Raw genomic sequence first — 27,204 nt, forward strand, 5'->3', positions numbered from 1 at the left:
CTATATATAACAATGAAGTTTTCACAGACTTAAAGTTTGATCATGTCCCAAGTATCTAGAACTAATTTGCTGTACCTTTGTTCAAAAAAACCAAACAAATTTCCAGCCATTGCAACGTTGCTGCACAGGTTTCTGTGTATAGTTTGCTTTTAACCAAGCCAATAATAATAAAATTAATATGTTAAAAATTAAAATACAGAGCTAAAATTCCTGTTCTGCCTGCAGTTATCTAAATAAAACTAAATGAACATTATCCATCGTCTTCAGAATCAGATACTTCGTTGTTAATTAATTTATACAGCTGTCAGCGCAGCTTTCTCTGCTATTCATACTTGGAGTGTTTGACTGCCATAGATTTTCTTGCACTTGCTGGCAAAGCTCCAGTGAAAGCCTGGGACTTATTAAGCTGACTTGGTGCAAAGTCTATTGATTGTGGCCTCAAGGGTAATAACTAAATAGAGCTGGAGCAACAAGTCAATAACACCATTGTTGCTTCAGACTTGATTCACTTGAGGAGTGTGATTGTTTTACAGTGGCCCAGAGTAATCATAAGCAGATCAGCATGTTCGACAGGCTATGTACCATGTTAGTACTGTGGCTTTTTTTTAAGGGCTTTCAGCAGGATCACTGGAGAATCAGGGTGGGGTTCAGGGATTAAGAACCTTGTAAACTCCTTCATTACTGCTAAAAGGTTTCAGCTTTGTTGTTAACATTGAACAGCTAAAAAGAATACTATGCAATAGTCGTCTAAACCATACTAAATACACTCAATGGTCAAATCCATAATGGGGTGATAGAATTAAGGTGGTTTTCCCCCTCCAGGGTTGTGCAATGATAAGAGTGCAGTATAGGCAGTATAGGTTGCATAGTGCCCTGTACTTTGTTTTCCCTGCTTGTGACAGACTGTTGCTTGTACTGCATGAAGTTAATGGGTGGTTGGATGCATCCCATCATAAAGCCCCTCAAGAGGAAGAGTTGTTTTGCACTAGTGACTTCAAGTTCCTTTATTAATAGTCAGGTCAAACTGGAGTACTGTAAAGATTTCTGTGTAATAAATGATAAGTGTTACATGTATGCAACAAAAGTGAGAGTGCTCTACCAGAACAGTACAGAAGTTAAATAAATGAGGTCCTCTGCATGTCCTACTTGTAATTTAGTATTATGTCATTCATACTCTCCTAGCAGTGCACTCCAAGCTATACAAACCGGTACAGCTCACACCGAAATAACCCATACTGGAGTTCAAAGATGTCTGGAGTTTATTTTAAATTGTTAAGAAGTTTATGACATCATTGCTGCCTTCACTCATGCTTATGAGATGCACAAATCCTCTTTTAGGTCAGCCTCTATTTTCATATATTTAAATACACCAAGGCTAAAATAATCTGATAAATGATAAACTGACTTGGCCCCCATTACATCTAAGGGGAAAAAAACAAATGTGCTATTTTGTCAATTAACAATAGTTCTAGAAGTTATTTCTACAAAATATATGACCCCTAACCTTTAAAAATTAACTCTTATTCCTCCCAGTCATAAAGATATGCTAGCATTTTTAAAAAATCAGCAAAGTGCTTTTGTTATTGTTTCACTAATCCTTCCTTCTGTGTATTTACTTATGGAATTCCTTTTATTTTATTTATTATTCTCAAAGCTCTTAATTAGAATCCAAGAATTTTGATTGTTTATTTCACACTTTCAGAATGTGGTATTTTGATGTAGCAATGTTTGGGGAACATAAAATCATAGAGAGGCAGTTAATCACCGTAGGTAAATAAAGTAAAAGTTTATGCACAGCCTTTTCACATATACTTAAATGTGATCACATAATATTTAAACTTTGGGGACTTGGTGTATGATATAGCTGTGTGTGTTTTATTAGTTATTAATGACCCTGTTTGAATTGTATAATTTGCAGTAGCTTTTGAGCTAATGCCACAAAATATATGATGATGACAGGCTTAAATTTAACTCCCTGGTCCTTCTCTTCTACTTTTCCCTATTCACATTGAAATTGCTATCTTGTTCTCTCCCTGGATCAGATTGCCTGGTGTCCTGACCTGTACAGTTGCCATCTTTTTTTTTTCTGTAACTAATAGTTGTATAGCTGACAGAAATTCATATGAATTTTCCACCATTGGAACTTGGAATCAAAGAGTGAATTCACATTCTATTCCAGAATCCCCAGAAACCTTTCTGAGACAGCATGCAAAGTGTGAATTCATATTTTTTTGAGGGAGGGAACACATGCTTGGAGTGTTACACCTCATTATGAACATAGTTTCTTCAAGGGGTGTATGAGTATCTAATCCTCTTCTAAAATAACCTAAACTAGTTCCATATCTTCTGGCTGCAGGGTAATTAAGTGTTGCCTGAAGGAAGTAATTTTTTTGACTATCTTGAACTGATCAAGCAACATCATTGGGTGACTCCAAGTTTCATATCATACATTAGAAACCTCTATCACATCTTCCAGTAGTCAACATGTTTCTAAATTTATATGCTCTAAATGTTTTAGTCTTTGTTCACAGAAAAGGTGCTTGCAGATTTTGGAATTTTATGAAGGAATAGGTGTTCAAGGGTAGGGGGAAATTGCTTAAGCTTGTTCTGGACCTTGAAAGGTATGGAATATCTTGGAAACAATCACCTACAAAAACTAACAAACCAATTTCATCTTCTAGAAGCCAATCTTCCTCTTTCCAGAAGACAGTCTTTATAGCTGCAGTAATATTTCTTCTTTGGTCAATCTTCTCACTTCACTGTGTGGAAGAACTCCTTATCCTTCCAGACTGTTCCTGTGTTTTGAACAGGCAGCATATTTTTGTAGAGTTCTTGAGAACACTATATTCAGAGAAAATCTTTTTTCTATCTATTTTGTTCCTTTTAGTTCTCTCTTTCCTTAGCAAGGGATTAGTGAAACATGAAAGGACTGAGGGAGGGAAAGTGTTTGGGGCATCCAACAGAGAGGTCTTCTCCCTGCCCTTCTTGCTTCTTCCATCTTCCACATTGACAGAGAAAAGCTGAATCCAGCAACAGAGGTACTTCAGACTCTTTGGCATGTCTTCTTTTGTTTTACTTCACCATATTTCCAGCCAGTTAGAACTGTAAACTGAGAACTGATGCTCACAGATTTCCAAGCACCCTTTATGTAAGGTACAGAAGGTTTGGACCTGTAACCATAAGAGCCTTCTTTCCACAAAAGATGACCTGCTGGTCACTATATTGGACTGTTTCTGCTCAAGGTGGTGCTAGTGTAGTTCAAGAAAACTCTTTCCTATTTCCCATTGCTCAGCTCTTTAGACTGCCACCATCTCATCAGAACCTTTAAATATATATGCTAGAGACAAACCATCCTTTTATTCCCAATCCCCGTGTATGCAGGTGATGCAGGTTGTGGCCCTGAAGATTAAGAAACTGTCTAAAATAAGGAAGGGAATACTGTGAAAGGCTGGGACTAGGGCTATCCTAACACAAATACCCTGGGGAGAACATCCACTATAAATTCAATGCATTAATTAGGAATCTTCGATCAATCATAAGGCTCCCATAGATCTATGCACTCTATCCTACTGTATTGTGGCTATATTTCACAGAAGGTTCCTTGATTTGTTGTATTACCAAAGGCATTATCTCCTTCAGTGTCAACTTTATAAAGGTTCATGGTATAATAATTCATCTTTATTGGTGTGTACCAGGAAGGTAGTCATCAAGCGACTGGTAGAGCATGGCTCACAAACATAAATGAAATTGGATTCTCATTCATTCTTCGAGTGAGTATTTATGGCAACACACTCAAAACAAACGGTAATGACTGGGGAAGGCACTGGCAAACCACCCCGTATTGAGTCTGCCATGAAAACGCTAGAGGGCGTCACCCCAAGGGTCAGACATGACTCGGTGCTTGCACAGGGGATACCTTTACCTTTACCTTACTCAAAACAAAACAAAAATCTGAGTTTTTGTGAAGCCTTGAGCATCTGTTATCAGATCTTACATTTGACTCCCAAGAGGCTACTACTGCCTTTTCATGTACACATAGTGACTTAGGCAGAGTTATACATCCCAGGAAGGTGAGATAGGTAATTCTGTATCACATTTCATTATAGTCTTTTCTGCTTCAAAATAAGCATACATGAACTGGTCCCTCAAGGCAATCACATTGGTTCTTTATCGTTCAAGGACCAAATCTGTTTTTGCAGGCCAGGTCAATGGAATTAACAAGAAGAAAAGAGAATAACCCATTGGAGGACTCAACTCTGAGTCTACAGCAAGTTTTTAAAGCCTCCTGGCTAGATAAACTGTTTTATTATTTAGTTGCACAATTTATGTTTCTCTTAGTCCCCTTGCTGGTATATTTACTACTCTTGAAATAGAATCAACAAATGGCTGTAATGCTACCTTGGTTTCCATAGTTGACCTTGTGGTTGCCAAGCAGAATAGAGCTCTTCTATAAAAGCCTAGTAGTACATTCACAGCCAAATCTTCTATTGTTACTGGACTAGAAAATGAATAGTAAAGCAGCAAACACCATGAGTAGATCAGAACAAGTTCTGTTTCTTCTAGAAGTCCCTGTAGTCAGATGAGCCTTTGTCTCTGAATCTAGGTGTTTTAACTGGGGAAACTCAGCTAAAAAAGACTATTTTTCCAAGGATAAAGCCAAGATTAGGCCCATTATTAATTTTGCAGTTGATTTTATTTTTCATGAGTCTCAGAATTTTATTCTTTCACTGCTCTATGGATAATATTGTCAAAAGTTAGGGTGAAATGGATCTTAAAATACTAATAAGACATTATGAAGACATATGCCTTACTCAAATGTTTTCAGAAATCTTCCTTGGGAAGCAAGATTTCTGGTGCACCTCAATCCATGCAATTATCCATATTCACTGGTGGTATTCTAGACACCAAGCTGAATAGGAATTTACAGTATATAAAGCTTTCCTTCCTTATCTAATCAATGACTGTATAGTTATAATCAGTCCTTTGAAATAAACATACTAATAAAGGTATTTCTATACCTGTTGCCAGCTGCCAAAGGTTCTTGAAGAGATTTTGCTAACAATTTTAAAAGGAAATTGCAGTTCTACAAGGTGTGTGTGTGTGTGTGTGTGTGTATATATATATATATATATATAAAAATCATGCTTCGGTATATTTTCAAATATTCCTAAATCTCAATACTGATTTGATATTTGGCTTTAGTTTTTGTTTATTTGTTGAAATCCTGACTCTTTTTCAGCTCCATTGTACCTATGAACTATGCTCCCCACAGGGTAAAATGGGGAATTGATCCAGGGATGTTTTTCGAGGTACAATCACTAAATTTGCAGCCTAGCTAATAGTGCCTTTTCTTAAAAAACAAAAACTCCCCTGTTTCAAATGGTTGGACCATGAGATCAAATTCTATAGGCCCCCAAAGAACCTGTCCTTCATTGTTTTCAATAGAGCGGGGAAAGGCTTTTAAAGGGATCACAGTCCCCATAAACGCCTTCTACAAGGTGAACATTCATTCCATGCTGTGTAACCAACTCCATGGTGCGTCTGGAAAAAGAAATGTTAATGGTTCAAAACGAAATCTGCCTATCAGCAATAGAAATGTGGCTGAAATTAATACATAACCCACAGGGTATAGTTTCTTTAACCCCGAATGCCAACTTCCAATCATCTTGGACTAAGGCTGTTCACAGAGGAATCCAAAGTCTGGGCTTCTCCATACACTTATTATCCAAATTAACTCATGATCAAGCTGGATCATGAGTTGAAAAAATTCGGAGAACGACTGAAGATGGCGCCGTAGTAGCTGGGCTTCTGCCTGGCTCTTAAGCCATGCTGAGGGTCAGGAGCAAACGCACCTGGCAGACCTGAGCAGATACGCAAATCTTGCTCGCCGGTCACCCCAGGAACCGGGAACGGCATCCTGAGGGTCCTAGAGATCAGTGGAGACTGAGTTCTCCGGATCACCGCGGCATGTGCTCAAGGTCATGATGGCGCCCTTGTCGTAAATAACTTTCTAAGCCTGAAATGACCAGCTGACCCCACATTCTTCCCAGATCATCTTTTACCAGACTGACAGGAGCCTGAGTCTGCAACAGTCTGCAACAGTAAAGACTGTAAGTTTTCTGGTTTTTCCTTTTTTTTCCCCACAAGCTCTTCCCCCCCTCCTCAACCAATTTACAAGTGAATCCTTTCGTTGAGTGAGAGGCTCCCAGCTAATTACACTCATTAATCAAACAAAGAGAGAGCTTAAAGAAAAGAGAGACTTTAAAGATTTGTTGGAGAGAGTTCAGTGGGGGACGCTGACTTTATACAGAGATCGACAAACTGATAATTTTGGATCGCTCGAGCTCCCGCGAGACCTCATGAGACTTTCTGTTTATAATTCGTGACTGCCTAGAACTATGGAAAAATTAACTAAGGCATAGCTTTTCCATTTGTTATGTGAAGGGAACTCAAAGATACTGAAAGCAGTCAACAAGGTGGAAAAGGAAATCCAAAAGACTAAGAAAGAGCTTTTAGACAGAACCGACGGTTTGGAAAAAATAGCTGATGAAAACACAACTCAGCCAACAATACTTCAAATGAGAATTCAATGTCTGGAAGTTAATCAACAGGAGGGGGAGAGAGCTAGGGACGTAAAAATCAAAAGCACCCTGGAAGAACTTGGGAAAACAGATTTAAGGAAGGAAAGCACCGAAAACCTGGAAGTCTATTTAGAGCAGGAAGTGATTTGGATCAACAAAATAAATAGAGTCTATTCAAAGGTGACAGCACGCAGGAAGCTATCAGGAGATATCTCTGTGCGACCAGAGGAAGAGATCCGGATTGACAAAGTATACAGAGCCTACTTAAAGGCGACTGCAAGCAAGAATCAAGCAAGAGACTTCTTTGGCCCTGACAGAAGGGCCACCAGAAATACTCTATATAGGAATCATCAGGCGACACTATGGAAAAAAATACTATTTCATTTTCTGCAACCACCTGAAGGATGTTATGAACAGTGGAGCATTCTCCTGGTTTCCTGTGGGAAAGACAGCAGCAGTAACTTTTAGGTCAGGGCCAATATATGAAGGGAACTGATTTTATATTACCTAAAACAATAATAGAATATATTCTTATAATAGATTATACTCTCATATGTATCAACAATTACTCTGCTAAGAAAGATGGCAATAACTTCTAGATCAGGATCAATATGTGATGGGAACTGAATATGTATGCTAATATGTATGCTAAAAGAGGATGGCAAACTATACATCATATGTATTAACAAGGCAGCAGTCGTAGCTCTTAGGTCAGGGCCAATATATGAAGGGGACCGACTTTATATCACTTAAGATAATAATAGAATATATTCTTATAACAGATTATACTCTCATATGTATTAACAATCATTTCGCTAAGAAAGATGGTAAAAACTTCTAGATTAGGATTAATATGTGATGGGAATTGAATATGTATGTTAAAAGAGAATGGCAAACCATATCAGCTGGTCGCTTTTTTCTCTTTTACTTTTCTGTAAATGCTTTATATAATAATAAATAATAAAATTATTTAAAAAAAAAAGCTGGATCATGAGTTAAGCAGTGGATACGAGACAATCGTCATCAACTGGACCTGAGTAAAGCTCCAACTTTTTTGACCCCAGTTAAAAAAAATATATGTTCTGGCCCTTGTCACTTATCTGTCTCAGCTGGTAATAAGTAAACAAAGAACGGCATTTACCCTTTCAAGATGCTCCGTCTTGCCTTCAGCTCTTGTTGAGAGTCACTATAAGAACATTCCCCTTAGACAATGTTGTTGTCTCAACAAGACCCTCTTGTTGAGGGTTGCTATAAGAACATTCCCCTTACACTGAGGCAATTTTTTTGTGGGAGTGGCAAAATTGATACAAGAGAGCATATATTGTCCCACTGCCCTGCTTATGTAGACATTCGTAGCAACTTGATTGAACACTCCTTAAAAAGTTGCCAGAACATCATGATGTAGATCGAGCAAAGAGGCTACTAAGTGATGAGTCCCCCTAGGTGACAAGTCAGCTGGCTACGTTTTGTGCCGCTGCCATAAAAATCCGATACTCTAAATTAGCATAATTTTAAGTTCTATTTTATGATTTGTTTTAAATTGTACTAGCAAATAAGCCTGCTGCAGTTTGAATGCAGTGGGCGCTAGCAGGGATTTGGAGCCAGCGGGGCCGGTGCAGCCATGGGAGGCGGTGAGCGTGCGAGCAGCGAGGTGCATGGGGCCACATGGCGGCGCGGCTGGGCTAGGGCGCAGGAGTCGGGGCTTCCGTGGCGCTGGATACCTGGGGCCCGCAGACTGTTGTCCGTGGACAACGGCGCGGCGAGGAGGCAAGGTCCCAGGGGCCGTGGCGAGTGGGCGAGTCGGCGAGTGGGTAGTCGATGGGAGCGTTGGGCGGCGCGGCGCACTCTTAGGCGCAGGGGGCAGAGGTCGGCGGCGCAGCGGTGGGCACGACTGCGGGCAGGCTCAGCTGCGTCAGGTGGCGGTGCGGGTCGCTGTCAGCCGTGTGGGCTGGCTCCAGGTGTGGGTGAGGCGACAGCAGCGGCGCAGCAGCTGGGCATCGCAGGGCACGCCGCGAGGAAGCGACCGGTCGGGCGGAGTGCCATTGAGGAATGGAGGCGGGCTTCCCGCCTCCCGAGTAGTCAGTCCAGCGGCAAGGGCCCAATTGCGAGCCGTGCTGTGTGCGGCTCACAATTGGTCTGTTACTGCCAGACTGACAATCGGAGGGCCCAATCCGGACTGACAATCGGAGAGCTTTCTCTTTCTTGCCAGTACTAAACATTTTCCAAGGGTAGGTTTAGATGGTAAAACTGCACAGAGAAATCCTTCTTTCCAGCCACTGCTTAAAGACCACTGGTGAGAGGGAGCTCACCACCTCCTTCGATGGCCAATTCCACTGCTGAATTACTCCTTTTAGATATTCTTTAAAAAATGTATTACTCTGATTGTTCATATTCACTAGGGAAGGGAAGAAAGGCAGCAAGAAAATACTTTGTGTTGCCTCGGGGAATTTTAATGAATAGTAAGTAAATATATATTTAGAAAGAAATATGAGGGAACGATGAACCTACTATTGCTTGTGTACAGTCACAGGAGTAGCTTTCTGTCAAGTTAATGCTATCTGAATGAAGAGATTCTGTCTGAACTGCATAGGTTCATTTTTGTGATCCAAGCAATTTTTGACATATCAAAACAACATAACTTAATTAACTCTGACATAAGATGCTAATATGCAAGACAGATTCTTCAGGAGTCTGACATATTTTCATTTTTAAAAAGCTGATTTTTGAATAGTTTTAATGTATGCAAATGATAATTATAATGTAGTCAATTTATAAAAGTTTTAGTTGGAGGGAAAACCTTTCAAAATATGGAAATTTATCTTTGTTTAGATAACCCTTTTGGTAAATTAGAATATTTACTTAGATTTTGAAGATCATGTTATATTCTGTGTTGGTGTGGTAGACCATACCTTGAACACTGGACAAAGCCACTGCATCATGGCCTTAAAAATGTGTGGTGGCATGGTGAACACTGGCATAAACTATGTATGAGCTGAACTAGTCACCACGTCATCTGCCTTAAAGTAACCATTGTTCTTTTAAATCCATTGGTTTTATTCCTTTATCCCTCCTTATGAAACAAACCTAAGGGTTGCCTTCGGACATGAAATCATACCAGCATTAACTCTTGAGTGTACACAAGACTGTGCTCTGTCTTCTTTCACAGACAGCAGTAATAAAACACAAATTTGAAACTAACTCCATAATATACAAATACACATAGCAGCCATATACATACTTTCTTATATCAGGAGTAACTGCAGCTAGTTTGAAAACAGCTTTCCTTTGTGGTGTTCTGTAGAAAACGGAATGGGAAATAGTAAAATTGTATGCACAAGGTTTGCAACAGATCAGCTTTGTGCACATTCAGATTTGATTTAACCTTGAGTTGATATCTGAATGCAGTCAATGTGTGATTCCAAGGAGACAAAACTTTTACATGTGGTTTTTTTAGTTCCTTATCTTGGGCACTGGGGAAGCAATGACATGTAAGAAATCCAATATGCTGATTCTATTATGTGATTTATCAATGCTTCAAATCTATGTGGATACCGTAAATAAATAGCAAATATGCTTACAATTGGGTTATTAGTCTTCAAAATCCTGCTTTAAGTATATCTGTAATACATGCATACATGCTTGTTAATATAAATTCAGTCTGTCAGAACATGCTGAAGTTGTAGAGGTGTTAATTAAAATGTTAGACAATACAATCTAGAGGTTTTTCTCCCAGATGTAGTGATCCCTACTTCGCTTTCCTGTATACTTTTCCTGGGAAGAAAAAATCACCAATGACATGTAGACTGTCCAAAGATCTCATAAAATTCACTGGTTTTATAAACTATTCTATTTTTCATTCCTCCCATTTTGGCTCTCCTCAGAAAGTTTTCTCTCTCATAAAAACTATTCACTCAAAATGTCTTTTCATCTACCAGACATGACCACTATCAAACATGTTTCATGTCCATGTGATTTTTTTTGCTCCAGCATTTGTTTAATTGAAAAGAAAGTGTCATGTAGCATTTTAAGATCATCCATAACCAGCCTACGAAGCTTGCATGTCTGTCAGCAAGATGTCATCCTGTAAGTGTGAATGAATTACTCCATTTCCTCTTTGAATTTCCACTCACCATGCATAAATAGCACTGTGCACTTTAGATGCCTGTTAGAACTTTATAAATTGCTTTCCAATAAAAAGTAACCTAAGATAAAAATAAAGAAAATTCTTTATCAAAATACATTTAATGATTACTATTTAACATTTTAAAGTCTCTTTAATCACTAAACATTATAAAGTTGAAGTTGGGACATAAAGTGCAGACAACTCACTCCCTACCTGATTGGCCCTCCTTGGTGGTGTGCCACCAATGGGGAGAGATCACTCTGCCAAAGAGGGGCATTCAGTTAAAATTGTATGCAGAAAACTCACTCCCTACCTGATTGGCTCTCCCTGGGAGTCTGCCACCAATAGGGAGAGAGCATTTTTCCACTGAGGGCCAATCATGGGACTTATCTATCTTCTTCCACTTACCGCTGTTTGCTGGGTAGAAGACTTGCTGGCTGTGAGGGTCCTCACTAGATCATCTTGGAGGGCCCATATCCAGCTGGTGTTGCAACAACTGCACTGGTTACTGGTTTGGTACTGGATCAGAATCACAGAATCATAGAGTTGGAAGGGGCCATACAGGCCATCAAATCCAACCCCCTGCTCAATGCAGGATCAGCCCAAAGCATCCTAAAGCATGCAAGAAAAGTGTGTATCCAACCCTTGCTTGGAGACTGCCAGTGAGGGGGAGCTAACCACCTCCTTGGGAAGCCTATTCCACTGCTGAACTACTCTGACTGTGAAAAATGTTGACTGTGAAAAATCAAGTTAAAGGTTTGGGCTTTGACCTTTAAGGCTATATGCAGCTTAGGTCCTACCTTTATGAGGAACCTCTTATCTGCTTATGGCCCCTGCAGGACTCTCCATTCTGCTGGTATGAATATGCTGGTTGTCCTGGGCCCCCGAGATACCCGCCTGGCCTCAACCAGGGCCAGGGCCAGGGCCTTGTTAGCCCTGGCTCCAGCCTGATTAAATGAGCTTCCGGAAGAGCATGGTGGAGCTCTTCCACCAGGCATTTTGTTGAGGCTGGGCTGGTGATTTGGAGTTACCATCTGTGGATCCCACCCATCTTGCTTTTACATTCTGCTTTACAATCAGGCTTCCCCCTCCCATCTTTTGGATACCAGCAAAGGCCCTGGCGGCCAACCGCCGAGGCTTAGTATTAAGGGTTTTTTTAGGAGGCCAGAAACTCTATAATGTCATCTGTTTGTTGGTTTGTTTGTTTGTATGGCGATTTTAGGAGTTATATTGTATTTTACTGTTTTATTTTAAACTGATGATGCAAGATGGTATTCCTGAGAGCAGTGGTATATTAATTAAAGCATAGAAAAATAAAGTGGGGATCCTGCTGCTAGTCTCCTGTGAACTCATCTTCTAACTCAAACCTAAGATTACTTCCATCTTGATCCACTCTAGTGTGATGGCTGGAGCTGCCGTCTCCATTCCACAAGACATCAGATCATATAAATGGTACATCCCCGCCTAACTACACAGGATATGGAAGTTTCCAGATGTAGACCAGATAGACTTCTCAGGTTTTTCATATGTCAGCTGTACCTTCATTATCAGGCACCTTTCCAATTACTTGTGGAAGCATGTGATGGCTACATCTCTGATCGCTGAAAGCTCATCTGGAAGTAGATATGATCTAATTGTGGAGATAAAACACCCACTATCTAGCAATGCTTTGAGGAACTGATTTCTCATATTGAACTTTATCACCAAAGCAATATACCTGTCTTAGTTAACTCCTGGTTATATAGTCCTCTGTCAGCTTTGAACTGGAGGCCAAAGAGAAGGAGGTGCATTTGACATCCTTGTGACCAGGAATATTTAGCCATCTTAAGGTTCTTTGGGGATGTAGGAGAAGAGATTGTCCTGCAGGTATCAGGGTCCCAGACTAATTAGGGCTTTATAGGTCAGAACCAGAACCCTGACCCTGATCCAGTCTTCAATCTGGAGCCAGTGCAGCTGAGAGAATACAAATTGAATGTGTGTTCTCCATCGGGTTCCAGTAAGAACCCTTGCCACTGCATTCAGGACCAATTGTAGTTTCTGAAGCAGTTTCAAGGGCAGCACTGCCTAGAGTTGCACAAGTCCTGTCTGGAGGTAACTACTGCATGGATCACTGTTACGAGGTCAGATGCTGACAGGTAGTGTATCTAAAATTATCTGGTACTACAACATGTGTTTGAAACTCCATAGGAAAAGGTCCAACTTCCCTGTATGCTGCTTTCATTGATCTAAAGGCAGCCTTTAACTCTATCGCTTGTGGCAAAAACTAGTACCCTCTAATACAGATAAAGGGTACTTATTTCTACTAATGCTTTTCTTTTCAATTATTATATAAATGACATGATAAAGCATATGAAGGACCCTAAATATCATCCACCTAAATTGGCCTCCTGTCATCTGCCTATATTGTTATATGCAGATGATGTGGTCTTAGAACACACATAGTGATGCAGAGACCATTCAAGTGAATTACAGCTTACTGTGAGGAAGACCACCTAGAAATTAATCTTGGCAAAACTAAAGTAATGGCATTTGGTAGACATCCAAAACATTGGATCTGGACCAAAAACAGAATTGAACAGGTTTGTAAATTTAAATATCTGAGGGTTGTCTTCCATGCTTCAGGGTCCCCGGTAGCATACTGCAACCCCTTGACTGACCATACTGACAATCAGTGCCGTATCATTTTCAGATCCAAAGAGGGCTTTTATGTCCTAGCAGCCTAAAAGAGTTCAGGGCTAAGCTTATTCTTCAACTACTGGGTAAAATTCATGGGTACTTAGAGAATATTTGTTTATAGAAACAAACAAATAAACAAAATTATTATTAAAGCCCAGTGGCCAAATGTTGTGCTTATCTATGTAGAGTCCGAATCAAGATAAATTATGGCAACAGTGGCTTGGGCATATTGGGATGTTTAATTATTTTGTTTTATACTATTTTATGTGATCTTAAACAAGATAGATGGATCTTTGATGGGTTTACCAGTATTTGATATCTGAGATTTAAGGGTCTTTGACTGCAATATACTGAACCAAACAAATGAAATATTTTAGTCCATAAATATGCCAAAAGGTATAATTTTATATTCTAAATTATATATGCTAAGTTATAAACAATGCAGTTTATGTGAAGATTAAATTTGATAGTATTGCATATTTTTTTCAATTTTAGCAGCATTTCCATTCCCCACATCTCCATCTCTCTGAGCACCATTTCATTGGGAAATCTGGGCCCCAAATTTGCCAGCTAAGTAGGGGAACCCAAAGACAATAAGTAGCTTCACACAGCAATATCTATTGTCATCTAAAGTGGTGTACTAGGATTGCCACCCTCTTTTTGCGGCCTAAAAGTCTTCTGGAATTACAACTGGACTCCAGATCATAGAGTTCAGTTTATCTGAAGGGTGCCCTCTATCACATTATACTCCACTGAGGTCCCTCCCTAGGCTCCCTAAATCTCCAGATTCCCATTCTGGAGTAGACAATACTAGGAGGTCTCCATAAGACCAATGAGTTTTCTGCGCAACTACAGTTACCGTTCTGGAGCAAAGAAACAAACTAAATTCAAATGGCAAAATACAATAAGTGATGGAAATAAGTGATGTTCTTGTAATAATTTCCATAATCATTTCAGCTGTGCAGTCTGAAACATAAGGCATGGTTTTAAAGTAAATCCGCAGATATTTTTGTTATAATCTGTAGAGTTTAATGAAAGCTTATTGGAGGATAAATTCTAGTCTAATTAAAATATGACTGTATAAATGTGAAGGATAAATGAAGGAAAATGCTTTATAGGGCAGAGAAGTTCAAACAATTCTGAATAATCATTCAAGTAATTCCTTGTACATAATGATCATAGACGCTGCCAGAAAAAGAACACCCTTGAGAAAGACACTTTAAACTAATGTTTTAGGGTCTTGTGTTTTAAAAACAGACACTTAAGTAACAACTGCTTAAAAGTTTTCTTAAACATGAAAAATAAAAATCAAATCCAATATTCACCTAAAACATAGTGTTTTCTGCTCATAGAGGTACATTCCATCTGCCTTCTGTCATGATAAGCAGATGTAATTGTTTGACTTATGAGTTCTAATGAAATTTCAATACTGAGGAAACAATAAAAATTGTGTACTGCATGCTTTTAGTGGCCTTTGGCTTCATGGTTTGTGTTACACCCTTTCAACAGTTTTGGTAACATATTCAGCAGACTTTTGAGACAAGGTGAATCATCACTGAAATGCAATGGTGAAAATTAATTTAGTAGATTACATTATGCTGAGTTCCCAGTATGTAATAATTCAACTTAATCTTTATCCTTCTTATTCATACTAAATAAATAAAGGGAAAGGAAAGGTGAGGATATGGGGATTGCCAAGAGGCGAGAAAGAGGAAAGGTGATGCAGGGGAAATGAGGTGTCTTCTGCAAGTTCTTGCAGGCTCCCTGGTCTAAAAGTGGGACATAATTTTCCCAGGTATAGGTCCCTGGGAGAAGGGAGTTAAAAGCTGGAGACAAGGTGGGAAGGAGATAAAGAATCAGAAAAAGGGGGGAAAGCATAGGGACATTCAGATAAGAGAAAGATAAAATAGTGTAGCAGAGAAAACTGATATGCCCCCCACAAGTGGTTGTGGATCCACTGCTTGTAACTCTTAATTGCTACCATTTGGCTTTGCCCCACTATGAAAACTACCCGCATATAAAGTAATTTAATTAAAATGCTGAAGTTTTGTAAAGAAACTAATTGCCAGATGTGGTACAGAAATTGTCTAGGTGGGATATAGGATTTTTATAACAGTTACTAAGAATTCTTTGTCTATCCATCTAGCTGTCTACCTGTGATATGTCTTCTGCTGACTGTACCTGCCATTGATTGACCATCTGTGACCTTTTGGCATGCTAGTAGTAATAATGTAAAATATAAACATATGAGAGTCCTTCTCTGAAAAAGTCAATTTTTTGTTTCCATTATGTTGGGATCCAGGTTCTTTGATAGTATGATCAGCGGGATGTAAGATACAAAAAGTTGAGAAATACTATATTAGTGCAGTCCTAAATAGAGTTACATTTTGTTAGCCCATTGTTATCATACTTAAGAATATATTATAAGTCTCCAGTTGCTCAATTGGACTTACTCTGTGGTAAATGTTAAGATAGCAGTGATTATAGTATCTCAAACTAGTATCTTCTACTATTCCCAAATCCTACCTATTCTGAAGAAAGGATGCTTCAAGATATATATATCTTGGTCCACCTTGGCAGTGCCATTTTTGGAAGAAGCCATATGATCTTTTCTATATTCACATTATTTTGCTTTCCTGCTATCTTTCTGAAACATGGTTGGGTATGACTTTTTTTGGAAAGATTACAAAGGACCTTTGTATGCTTCATGAATGGAGAGAAATATATTTTTGCATCTTCTGTATACACTGGCACATTTACCTTTTCTCATCCCCCATGGTCTCCATTTTGCTTGCATCACAAGAGGACTTTTCAAGCTATTTTAATGGATAATTGACATTGCTATAGTACAACATTATGATTATGATTATTATTGTTGTTGTTGTTGTTATTGTTCTTATTGCTATTATTATTATTACTATTAGATTTATATCCCGCCACTCCCTTGCGGCTCGTGGCGTGTAACAATATCACAAATCCCCATTAAAACCCCATAAAAACAATAATAACATTGCCAATATTACTGGCATGGCAAGAACAGCAGCTCAACCTCCCCCCCTCCCTCCCACTACTAGTGGGTGGAGAGGAGGTCCTGATGATGTTTTGCTTCGGGTCCAGAACCTGAGTCCCTGGGGGGGGGCATAGATCTATTATCAGCCCCGGCCTCAACCATAAATCTGGCGGAAGAGCTCCGTCTTGCAGGCCCTGCGGAACATTGAAAGATCCCGCAGGACCCGCAGTTCTCCCGGGAGCTCATTCCACCAGGTCGGGGCCAGGACCGAAAAGGCCCTGGCCCTGGTCGAGGCCAGGCGTGCTTCCCTAGGGCCAGGAACGACCAACAGATTTTCACCCGCAGAGTGCAAGGCCCTGTGGGGGGCATAGGGCGATAGGCGGTCCCTCAGGTATGTGGGTCCCAACTCGCGTAAAGCCTTGAAGGTTAGAACCAGAACCTTGAACCGGATCCGAGCAGCAATTGGCAACCAGTGCAGCTGCCTCAGCACTGGCTGGATGTGGGCCCTCCAAGATGTGCCAGTGAGGACCCTAGCAGCTGCGTTTTGCACTAGCTGAAGTTTCTGGATCAAGGACAAGGGAAGGCCCGCGTAGAGCGAGTTACATAAATCTATTCTGGAAGTGACCGTTGCATGGATCACTGTGGCTAAGTGTTCGGGGGACAGGTAGGGCGCTAGTAGTCGGGCCTGGCGAAGGTGGAAAAACGCCTGGCCCGCTACTTTTTTGACCTGCGTCTCCAAAGTTAGGGAGGTGTCAATGGTCACACCCAAGTTCCTGGCCTGGGACGTGATGGTGAGTTGCGTCCCTGCCAGGGTGGGTAAGCGCACTTCCTGGTCCTGCCCCCTACGTCCCAGCCACAGGGCCTCCGTCTTGGAGGGGTTGAGTTTCAGGCGACTCTGCTCGAACCATTCTGTCACTGCTTCCAAACATCTGGCGAATGGTTCCGGGGGGGGAGTCCGGGCGGCCGTCCATGAGGAGATAGAGCTGGGTATCATCAGCGTACTGGTGGCAACCCAGTCCAAATCTCCGTACTAGCTGGGCCAGAGGGCGCATAAAGATGTTGAATAATGTAGGGGAGAGGACTGCGCCCTGAGGGACCCCACAAGGGAGTCTATAGGAAAGCGAGAACTCATCGCCCACTGCAACCCTCTGGGTCCGGTCCTGGAGAAAGGAGCGTATCCAGTGTAACGCTGTGCCCCATATCCCCGTGCCGGCAAGGCGGTGGACCAACAGCTTGTGGTCCACGATGTCGAAAGTGGCCGACAGGTCCAGAAGAACCAGCACTGCCGACCCGCCCTTATCCAGCTGGTGACAGAGGTCATCCAACAGGGCGACCAGCACCATCTCCACCCCGTGGCCAGGTCGAAAGCCAGACTGATATGGATCGAGTGCCGAAGTTTCTTCCAAAAATGCCAGGAGCTGGTCTGCTGCGGCCCTTTCAACCATCTTGCCCAGGAACGGCAAGTGCGACACTGGGCGATAGCTGGCGGGGTCCCGCGGATCCAGCGTAGATTTCTTCAGGAGAGGGTGAACCACTGCCCCCTTCAGCTGCTCAGGGAACTCCCCGGACTCCAGGGAGAAGTTGATAATGTCCCTGAGCTGGCCTCCTATCTTCTGGCCGCCTCCTTTGAGGAGCCATGATGGACAGGGGTCAAGGGGGGAAATGGTCGCCCTAACCGAGCCTAGCAACTTGTCCACTTCGGATAAAGAGAGCCATCTGAAGCCATCAAATGTCACCTCCAAAGGCGGCCAACAGGCCTCCAGTTCGTTTACTGTATTAACTGTGGTGGGAAGATCGCGGTGGAGAAACGAGATTTTGTCCGCAAAATAGCTCGCAAATGCCTCACGGCCGAGTTCCAATTTGCTATTATTTTGGCACCCCTCAAGGGCGGTAAGGGATCTAACTACCCTAAATAATTGGGCCAGGCGAGAGCTTGTGGACGCGATTTCCGTGGCAAAAAATTCCCATTTTGCCACTTTCACCGCCATCTCATACGCCCTCATAAGCGTGCGATAAGATGTTCTCGTAGCTTCGTCGCGAGTCTTCCGCCACACTCGCTCCAGTCGTCTCACTTCCCTTTTCTTCTCCCGTAGCTCCCTGGTGTACCAGGGAGCCCGTTTGAGTCGAGGGCAGAGAGGATGTTTAGGGGCGATCTCATCTATAGCAGCTATCAGGCGGGACTGCCAGTCCGCCACCAAAGCCGCTAGTGAGTCGCCAGGAGGCATCGGGTCCCGCAGAGCATTCCGGAATCCAATTGGATCCATAAGTCTCTGCGGGCGGGCTAGAATGCACCCGCCGCCCAACTGGGGGGGTGATATCCTGAGCCGGGCCCGCAGGGCATAGTGGTCTGACCACGGCACAGCTAGAGCTGTATCCAGATCCACCTCTATCCCAGCGCCGAAAATCAAGTCGAGTGTGTGGCCGGCGTGATGGGTGGGCCCGGCAACACATTGCGAAAGCCCCAGTGTCGCCATGGATGACACCAGGTCTCCGCCATGGACTGAAGGGGGCGCGTCTGCGTGGACGTTGAAGTCGCCCAGGATCAGAAGTCTGGGGTACTGCAACGCCCAGGCGGCCGCCGTCTCCAGCAGGCGGGGCAGGACATCTGGCGGCGCATTGGGTGGACGGTATACCATCTGATCTGCTGCCATGATCTAGTTCCTAGCTTTCATTTTTGTTTTTTAAACCACCTTTGTTAGTCTCTTGTCTTAAAAACCCTATGGAGTCATCATAACTTGGCACCACATTGCAAGTCTTTTTAATGGTAGAGATATAAGGGGAAAGGTGCTGGCTGCCATATGTAAAGTAAGTTTTCAGATACATTGTATATCTTTTTAGGTAAAAATGTCTTTACTGGAGTACTTGACTTCGGATGCAACAGAAGTGTGGTACATAAGTGACATGGTGCAGTGGGGAGCTAAGGTTGAGGGTGCAGCAGGGAGAGGAGTAGAAGAAGAGTTGGTTCTTATATGCCACTTTTCTCTACCAGAAGGAGTCTCAAAGTGGCTTTCAATCACCTTCCATTTCCTCTCCCTACAACAGATACCCTATGAGGTAGGTGAGGCTGAGACCGTTTAGACACTTTGAACTTCAGTGCCCCAGCTCCCATGCAGGAGCACAAATCAGGGGCGGATGAGGCACACCAGGCCAAATGCTCCCCTGTGTGGGTGCAACCTGCCACAACTAAAACTCCAGCCTGCAGCTTGGCATGAAACTTCCAGTACATAAATGGTCTGAGAGAGCCCTGGTATTACTGCTCAGTCAGAACAACTGTATCAGGGCTGTGGTGAGCCCAAGGTCACCCAACTGGCTGAATATGGGGGAGAAGGGAATCAAATCCATCTTTCCAGATTAGAAGCTGTCACTCTTAACCACTACACCAAGGTGGAGGAAGAAAGGAGCCCCAACCATGTACATGCCAAACTCCCAGTGGGAGACTGGCCCAAGATGATGGGAGTGGGCAGGTCTGGCTATTGTCCCCACTCCTTATCTCACCTGCCCCATTGGGTACAGGACTGATAATGACTGTCCCATCACTGTGCCTCCTTTGCTTCAGGCTGTCTTTGTGTATTGGGCCACACTTGGTCACTGTGCTGCAGATTGAGGTGGCTACTTGGCCCACTGGGAGGAAATCTCCCAGTCTCCTCAGGAGGGGAAGGCATGTTAGACCACAGACCTAAGGGGTCTCTGCAGGTGACAGCTGACTTACCTCCCCCCTCAGATAGGTGTGGCTGGTTGGCAGCTTTGTATCTGGGTCCCATCAGCCAACTTCTTCCATTCATAGTGCTTTCAGTCCCATGCATATGGCAGCGGGGAAAAGTCCCAGTGCTGCTTAGCTGCAGATCCCTGGGAGTTGTAGTCTGCATTGCCACTGCTACTGCAGAGGTGGCTGTTTGCAGGCTGACCTCGCCCTTAGGAGGAGGATGCTGAGCCCTCCGTTTTTGCTCCTGCTGCAGCCACCCAGCTTCTGCTGACAGGGAGGGTCTGGTTTTGTCTTCAGTGACAGTCCTGAAGAGGGCTCGATTTCCTGTGAGACAGCTCCTGCCTATCAGGAGGGAAAATTGTGCAATATTGATCAGTGGGTCCTTCTCTGGGTCCCCTCCTGGTGCCCAACCAGAGAGTTAGAATGGGCCATAATGGGAATGTGCCCTCAATGCAAGCAGAAAAGCAGCAGGGCAGGGAGAAATGGACCACCACCACTGGCCACTGCCACCTCTGCAGCTTTCCCCCTTGAGAGGCCAAAGGGTGAGGCTTTGTGAGATTTTCTGTCTGCAGTAGAGGTCCCTACCCCTGACCATCAGTCTCCTACTTTCACTTTGAGCCATAACATGGCATCTTTCCAGGCAAGGTACTTGGGGGAATACTCTGGATACACCCGGTTAGGTGCCTTAGAGCTCATGGGAGCCCTGGGGAAGGGGAAGGAGGGATATCCAGGCATTTGCATCTCCCCCCCCCCCAATGACATTTTCACACATATTTTATGCAAGAATTAGATCCTCGCAACATGTTTTATAATCTCAAGAACGTCTGCACCTAGGGGAATGTGATCACGTTTTATCATTTTAAACATCTAAATATTCACTTGCTTTCAAACACACTAGCATTCTTAGCCATAGTAATGTAAAAGCAACTTAGAGAAATGGCAAATTGGAGGATTGGGGATAGTGTCCAAACAAAAGAAGAGAATGATGCTCCTGTATGCCCTACCATACCCATGGACCTGTTAGTACCTTTCTGAAATTGTGCCTTGTTCAGCCCTTTCAAACCACTAAGCTTCTCCTAAGAAATTAGAATTTGCTAAAGACATTTACAAATTGTAGGAAGAATGATTTTAGTGTGCTTGCTGTTTATCTCTTAACCCATGGAAGCATATGTTTTTTGTAGATTTCAACCGTATGAATACACAGACCTATGTAAATAACTTCTGTTAATAATTTGTTATCAGTACCTTGATTAGAGGACCCAAGATGAGAGTATTAGATGGCTAAACAAGATATAGTGGGTTTTATGTATTTTTAACAGTGGAGCTGGTCTTGGTGCAGCAATCTATTTCACTATTCACTGACTGACCCAGGTAGGTGCACCTGTGACCAGTTTTTGTAGCAATCTCTAAAGAAAAAATGCAAAAATAATCAGCACATGTTTGCCTTTCATTCATCTCTGTCATCTGGGAATCTGATACTGATAGTATCGGGAGCAGTGAAAGGCACATTCTGATATTATTTTCAATTTTTTTTGTCTAGACAGAGAAGAGCAACCACTTGTATCTCTGCAACACACATATGGTAGTGGGGGGAAGAATACTAGGCTGGAGGCCAGAGGGGAGTGGGGGTAGTAAGCTGTCTATATTTTCTAAAAAAGAAGAAGTTAAAAACCACCACCTACTCATCAGGTGGTTGGAGACTGAGGTTGTAAAAATGTGCTGCAGGCAGAAGTTCTGAAAAATCCCAGAAAGTGTTGAAAACATCTCTAAACAAGGTATTTTTCTCCTGCACCTTTCTTGCTAAAGGTCCCAATTGCTGCCAAGAAAACTAGTGAGAATGTTAGCTGCCAAATAAAAAATTTATGACAGTGTTTGGCAAAGGACTGTATCGCTGCTTGTTTTATACATTTCCACAAGGCTATAGAAGGGCACTTTTTTGGGGGGGAAACACATACAGTTCACTGATCATTGTGTTGTCTAATAATAAAAGTAAAGCCAAAGTAGGATTAAACAATATAACTTTCTATTATTTAACAACCACCTATAAGTACTGGCTACGGTGAGAAAATATTTTTTCCTATGGCATTCCCAGTATATTTTTAATATATAGAAAACACCTGGCAGGCATCCTTGCTGGGGTGAGTCAAGTCTCATAGTAAAATACATGAAATCATCAATTAAAATGTATTGCTTTTGCATTTGTGCTTGTTATACATTAATGTCTGAGTCAGTAAAATGCTTGTTGGAAAACATAAAGGAACTCATTCACAACTTGGGCATTTATAGCTGAAAAACAGGAGAAATAATAGGCTGGAATTGTATACCTCTCCGATATCAATTAAGCTTTGTGCTGTCATTAAATTAATGGTGTGGGAACAAAATATATATTTCAATATGTATTGAGTAGAGAGAGGGACTATTTTTTACTACAAAGTTATCACATTGACAGCAATGATTAAGCTGGCTGAAATTAAAACCCTTTTAGAAGTTACTGTGCCTGTCTGAAGGTTCAAAATTATCTCTCAACCAAGCAGCAGTCAAGTTAGAGCTCCAGTCACTAATTAGCTTTCTTTAACATAGATCTCATCATTTTGGTTTGAAAGCAGAGGCTCAGAGCAATAAGTCAGAGCCCTGGGCAGTGGAAGAATAAAACCAGAACCTAGAAATGCTTCTCATTCTAGGTACGATTGGACATAGAATATTTTTTCTTTTAATATCAAAAGCTTAATTACTCGCTAAGGAAAAGCCATAGGCTTTACTGAACATATTTAAAGAAAATAAGAAACCTTCGTTCAAAACAGCATATTATGCCATAGAAGTGAAGAGAACGCGTCGTGCTTTTCTAGAGTTTTACCACCTAACCATTCATTTGCTTGACTTCTCTCTATATTGGTGGTCCATGGTTTGATGGTGTATACATAAAGGGAACTCCATTTTGGTGGAATCCTCAGGGAGTTTCTCAGAATACAGCCCAACTCTGGGAGATCTCAGGATCAGCCTAGGAAGAATATTGTCACTTTTCTATTGCCTCCTTTTGGTAGTACATCAGCATTTGGGAAGTTCATTGACAATTATCTAGTATCCACATATATTTGAGAGTTACTCTGCCTTTACAGAGGCAAGTACAGAAATATGTTACATTTTGCAGACTATAATGCTTGTAAATCTGTACCAGTGTTTTAAACTAGAGTATTGTTTGTTATGCTTTTCATTTTTTAATTTCAATATTTATTGTACCCCTGGGGATCACCCCATGTTTCTGGAAACATGTGCCCTTATAGATATTTTTAGTCCACATAATAGAGCCAGTTATTAGATTTATGGTGCTTGACATATTATATATAATAGGATCTACAGTAAATGAAATATTTATGCAGCATTTATTGTCATTATTAATAATAGTTCAAACTGAAAGAACTTTTTACCTCGACTTGATCCAGAATGTTCATGCCCATGCAATGTCCATGAAGTACTGTTATGTAGTACCCACACATACAAGAATATTACCATTCACTGTAGGCCATGAAAATGGGTAACATCACAATTTTTTCCTCACAAGTGACAGACCATTATGTGTTATGCACCAAAATGTATGAAGCTGCTCTGATATTGAAAGAGATAGAAGATCCTAAGCATACAAGAGTTTCATGTGTACATCTTGAATTCTGTATCTTTGGTGTAATACAGCTCTTTTTAAGTAACTAGTAGTAAAGCCCGTTGCAATCTATAATGCAATGAGCACTATAATGCAATGAGCACTAGACCCTAAGAGGAGGTCTCTCTGTGCACAGCAGTCTTGACCCTAGTCAGGTTTATGCATACCTAGGTAGTGTGGAATTCTGGAACATGAACCTACAGCAATCTGGCAACCCTACCTCCTATCTGCAATGTTTTCTTGACCTGAAATAGGTCAGGGGGTGCTAGGTGGCCATGGGGGCATTACATAATTTTGAGGCACCATTTGTAGACTTCAAGGAATATGTGCAGACCAGGGACAGCCAACCTCCAGGTGGGGCCCAGAGATCTTCTAGAATTGCTGCTCATCTCCAGAGTATAAAGATAAGCTCTCCAAGCAGAAATGGCTGCTTTGGAGGGTGGACAGTGCTGTTGTGCAAAAGAAACATTTAAGGCCTTCCATACAGGTTGTTATGGAGATGAAACTGCATAGGATTGTTGTGCAGGCATACTGCATAGGATTGTTGTGCCGATTAAACAAGAGGCAAAAGAACCTCTGCAACAGCATCCAGTTTCATCTGCACAACAACCTTGCCTCAAATGTTCAAAGAGTTGTGGAGAAGAGACATGCATGGCTTGGCTGTGTCTTCTCCAGCAGCAAAGCCGGCCACAGCAGTATTTTAAGTGAGAAGGGATTTTTCTGTGGCCTCCCTGTCAGCCAACCATTAGGCAGAAGGGGAAAGCTTCCCCCCGCAAAAGGAATGCCCCCCACACCACAGACACCCCTGCATTGCTCTTGAAAATGCCTCCCTCGCCTTAGTCAGGGGGTGTTAGAGGGTCCCTTCACAGCAGGCCTGAAGGGAGGAGGGAGGTGCAGAATTCCAAGCAAGAGCAGTAATTGGCCCTGGGGGAGGGGAGAGACCACCAGTTGGAGTCTTTGGAACCTTTAGCATGTTGTCAGAAGTATGAATCACTCTTTATGTATATAGATGATATGAGATGAATTTAAAATCTGAGTTTTGGACACCTGTGCTCTCCTAGCTGCACTGGCTCTTGATTGGAAACTGAATCAGGTTCAAGTTTCTGATTATTACTTTCAAAGTCCCAAACAGTCTGTAACACTTGTATCTGTGGTACCACCTCTTCCCCATGCTCCCAAAGAGTGTTAAGATCAAGTAGTCAAAACCTGCTGAAGGTCCCTTGCCCCAAAGAGGTAAGGCTGGCGTTGACCAGGGTCACGGAATTTTCAGGGCCTGGTGAAACATTCTTCCTGGTGAGAGCAGGGCTCTCTAGGTCTTGAAATAGTTTCAGAAAGCCTGTAAGACAGGGCTATTCTGCCAGGCCTATAGTTGAGGTCTCCCTGCTTGAGAACCCATCCACACACAAAAATCTATCCAACACCATCTAGCCCTCCTCAGAAGCTATTTTAATTGGAGAAGAAGCAACTTTTAAGGCAATTAAAAAACTTAACCCTAAATATAGAATTGATAAATGTTTTATAGGTAATCGTTTTATTGACTGTTTTTTAAACCTGTTGTTACCCCTTCCCTCTGAACCGACTAGGGAAAGGCAGGATATAAAAATAACCTTGACTGATTGAATGAATACAATAATGGATTATTCATATTTCTAGAGTTTTTTAAAAACTATTTCATTAATCTGTTTTTAGTAGAGCTCCACATTCCATTTTGAGCAATAAAAGTTTACAGTAATCTGCAATCCTTCCTTGAGGACATAGCTATGTAGCAGAGAGAGCTCTTACGAACATTGAAAGAATAAGCCATCACACTGTCCACAGATTCATTACTCCAATCTCATTACTCCTGAGAGTGGAAGTACCTGCTTGGTACTCCAGGATTCTGATTTTCCTGTCCTGTTGTTCTTCCCAATGTATGAAAAAGTAGTTATTTTATTAAGGCATGAAGTTTGAGGTATTTCACTTGCCTAGTAGAAATATTCTAACACACTGAAAAGGAAGTACTTTAAATAGTAATAAGTGTATTCTGTTGGCTAATTCTTTATCAGTCAAACTATTTATGAATACAATTTGTGGAAAAAAAATATTTGTTTATTTCCAAGTCTGTCTTGGCTATTCCCAGGGCTTCTCTGAATCAGCTGGCCAAACAAAAAATGATTTTTATTTGTTGTGCTGGTCTACTGTAAAATTAGCTTTTGAACTGTTCTCTCCCCCTCCTTTGTTTTTTGTTGTTGTTTTTTTAGAAGAAGAAGGCTCAAAGCACACAGCTCGGGTTGAAAAAATAAGCCTATAGCAGTCAAAATTGTTGTCTGAAATGTCTTCAGACTGGAAGGCTGAATTTATTGCACAAAACAAGTCTTAGCAATGTAGAGGTGTGCAGTCCTGCTCATTATCCCTGGAAAAACGGGGAACCAAAAAAGCACAGTAAAAAATTAAATTTTAATAATGCTAGTGATATTTTCTAAATCCTTCTTGACAGAAAGATTCTCATTATTTTTATCTGTCTCCGAGTAGGCTCCTTTAATGCCATCTTCACAAATGGCCTTAGCCATGATTGTTTTCTTTTCTTCATAGCATTCCTGGGAGGGGGTGGAGAATGAATATATACGATATATTCTAAAATGCTTTTCTATCACTCAAAAAGTGCCGTGAAGTACTAACATTTTGGATAGCACATTTTCAGGAACAATTGCTGCATGTGCCTCAGGTTTTTCTCTGACATTTTTTTTCCTGCTCAAAAGAGGTCAACACAGTCAAAATTGTAGACAACTTCTTATAGAAAAAGACTCACTCAAGCGCAGAGAAGAAAATAAACTTAAATGTAAAAGCAGTGTCCACACTCTAATCTGTACACATTTTAGACCCATGGATTAATTGTGATTTCTCTTAGAGATTCAATATAGAAGCTGGTTGGCTCTGCATTAGATCTGCTGGATCTGTGCTATGAGACAAAAATTGCAATTCTGAATGCTGGTTTAGATCAGGCTTCTCTGAAAGTGTTCATTTTGTTTCCTGAATATTTGTGGAATGTAAACAAAAGTAGAGTTATCTTAGTAGCCAAGACAGTGTCATGTTTGTTCTTGTTGGCTTTTCCTGTGCTCGTGTTCCTGCTAGTAAAGTAATTGTTCTATCTACATGAATGTTTTTCTTCATCAGTTATTTGGAGTGCACATATCCCTAAACCAAATATTTTCCAAAGAGCTGACTATATACAGAGTCCAAAGAATAAGCCACTCATCCCCACTTTTTCTGAGGAACTGTTATTTAGCATCTTCTTAGTAGAGGTCATCTTTTGAGAGCTTTAGGTTGACTTGAGGTTTAATTTATGTGTGTAAGGTGACAAAAGGTTTATAAGTTTATGAACTGTATACCAAAGAGCTTAAAGGTTTTCCTCATAAGTCTAAAACATCCCCTGAAAGTTTGGTTTTTTTTTTCTTTTTCCTATTTTTCAAGGACAAT

General features: G+C 41.5%; 1 protein-coding gene across 4 annotated transcripts in view; it reads left to right on the plus strand.

The window, feature by feature from the left end:
- The window catches only part of VTI1A (vesicle transport through interaction with t-SNAREs 1A), a 338,695-nt gene that overhangs the window by 297,757 nt on the left and 13,734 nt on the right, over positions 1–27,204 (plus strand). The gene's annotated exons all lie outside the window — the stretch shown is intronic.

This window comes from Paroedura picta, chromosome 8, assembly GCF_049243985.1.
Source record: "Paroedura picta isolate Pp20150507F chromosome 8, Ppicta_v3.0, whole genome shotgun sequence".
Lineage (NCBI taxonomy): Eukaryota > Metazoa > Chordata > Lepidosauria > Squamata > Gekkonidae > Paroedura > Paroedura picta.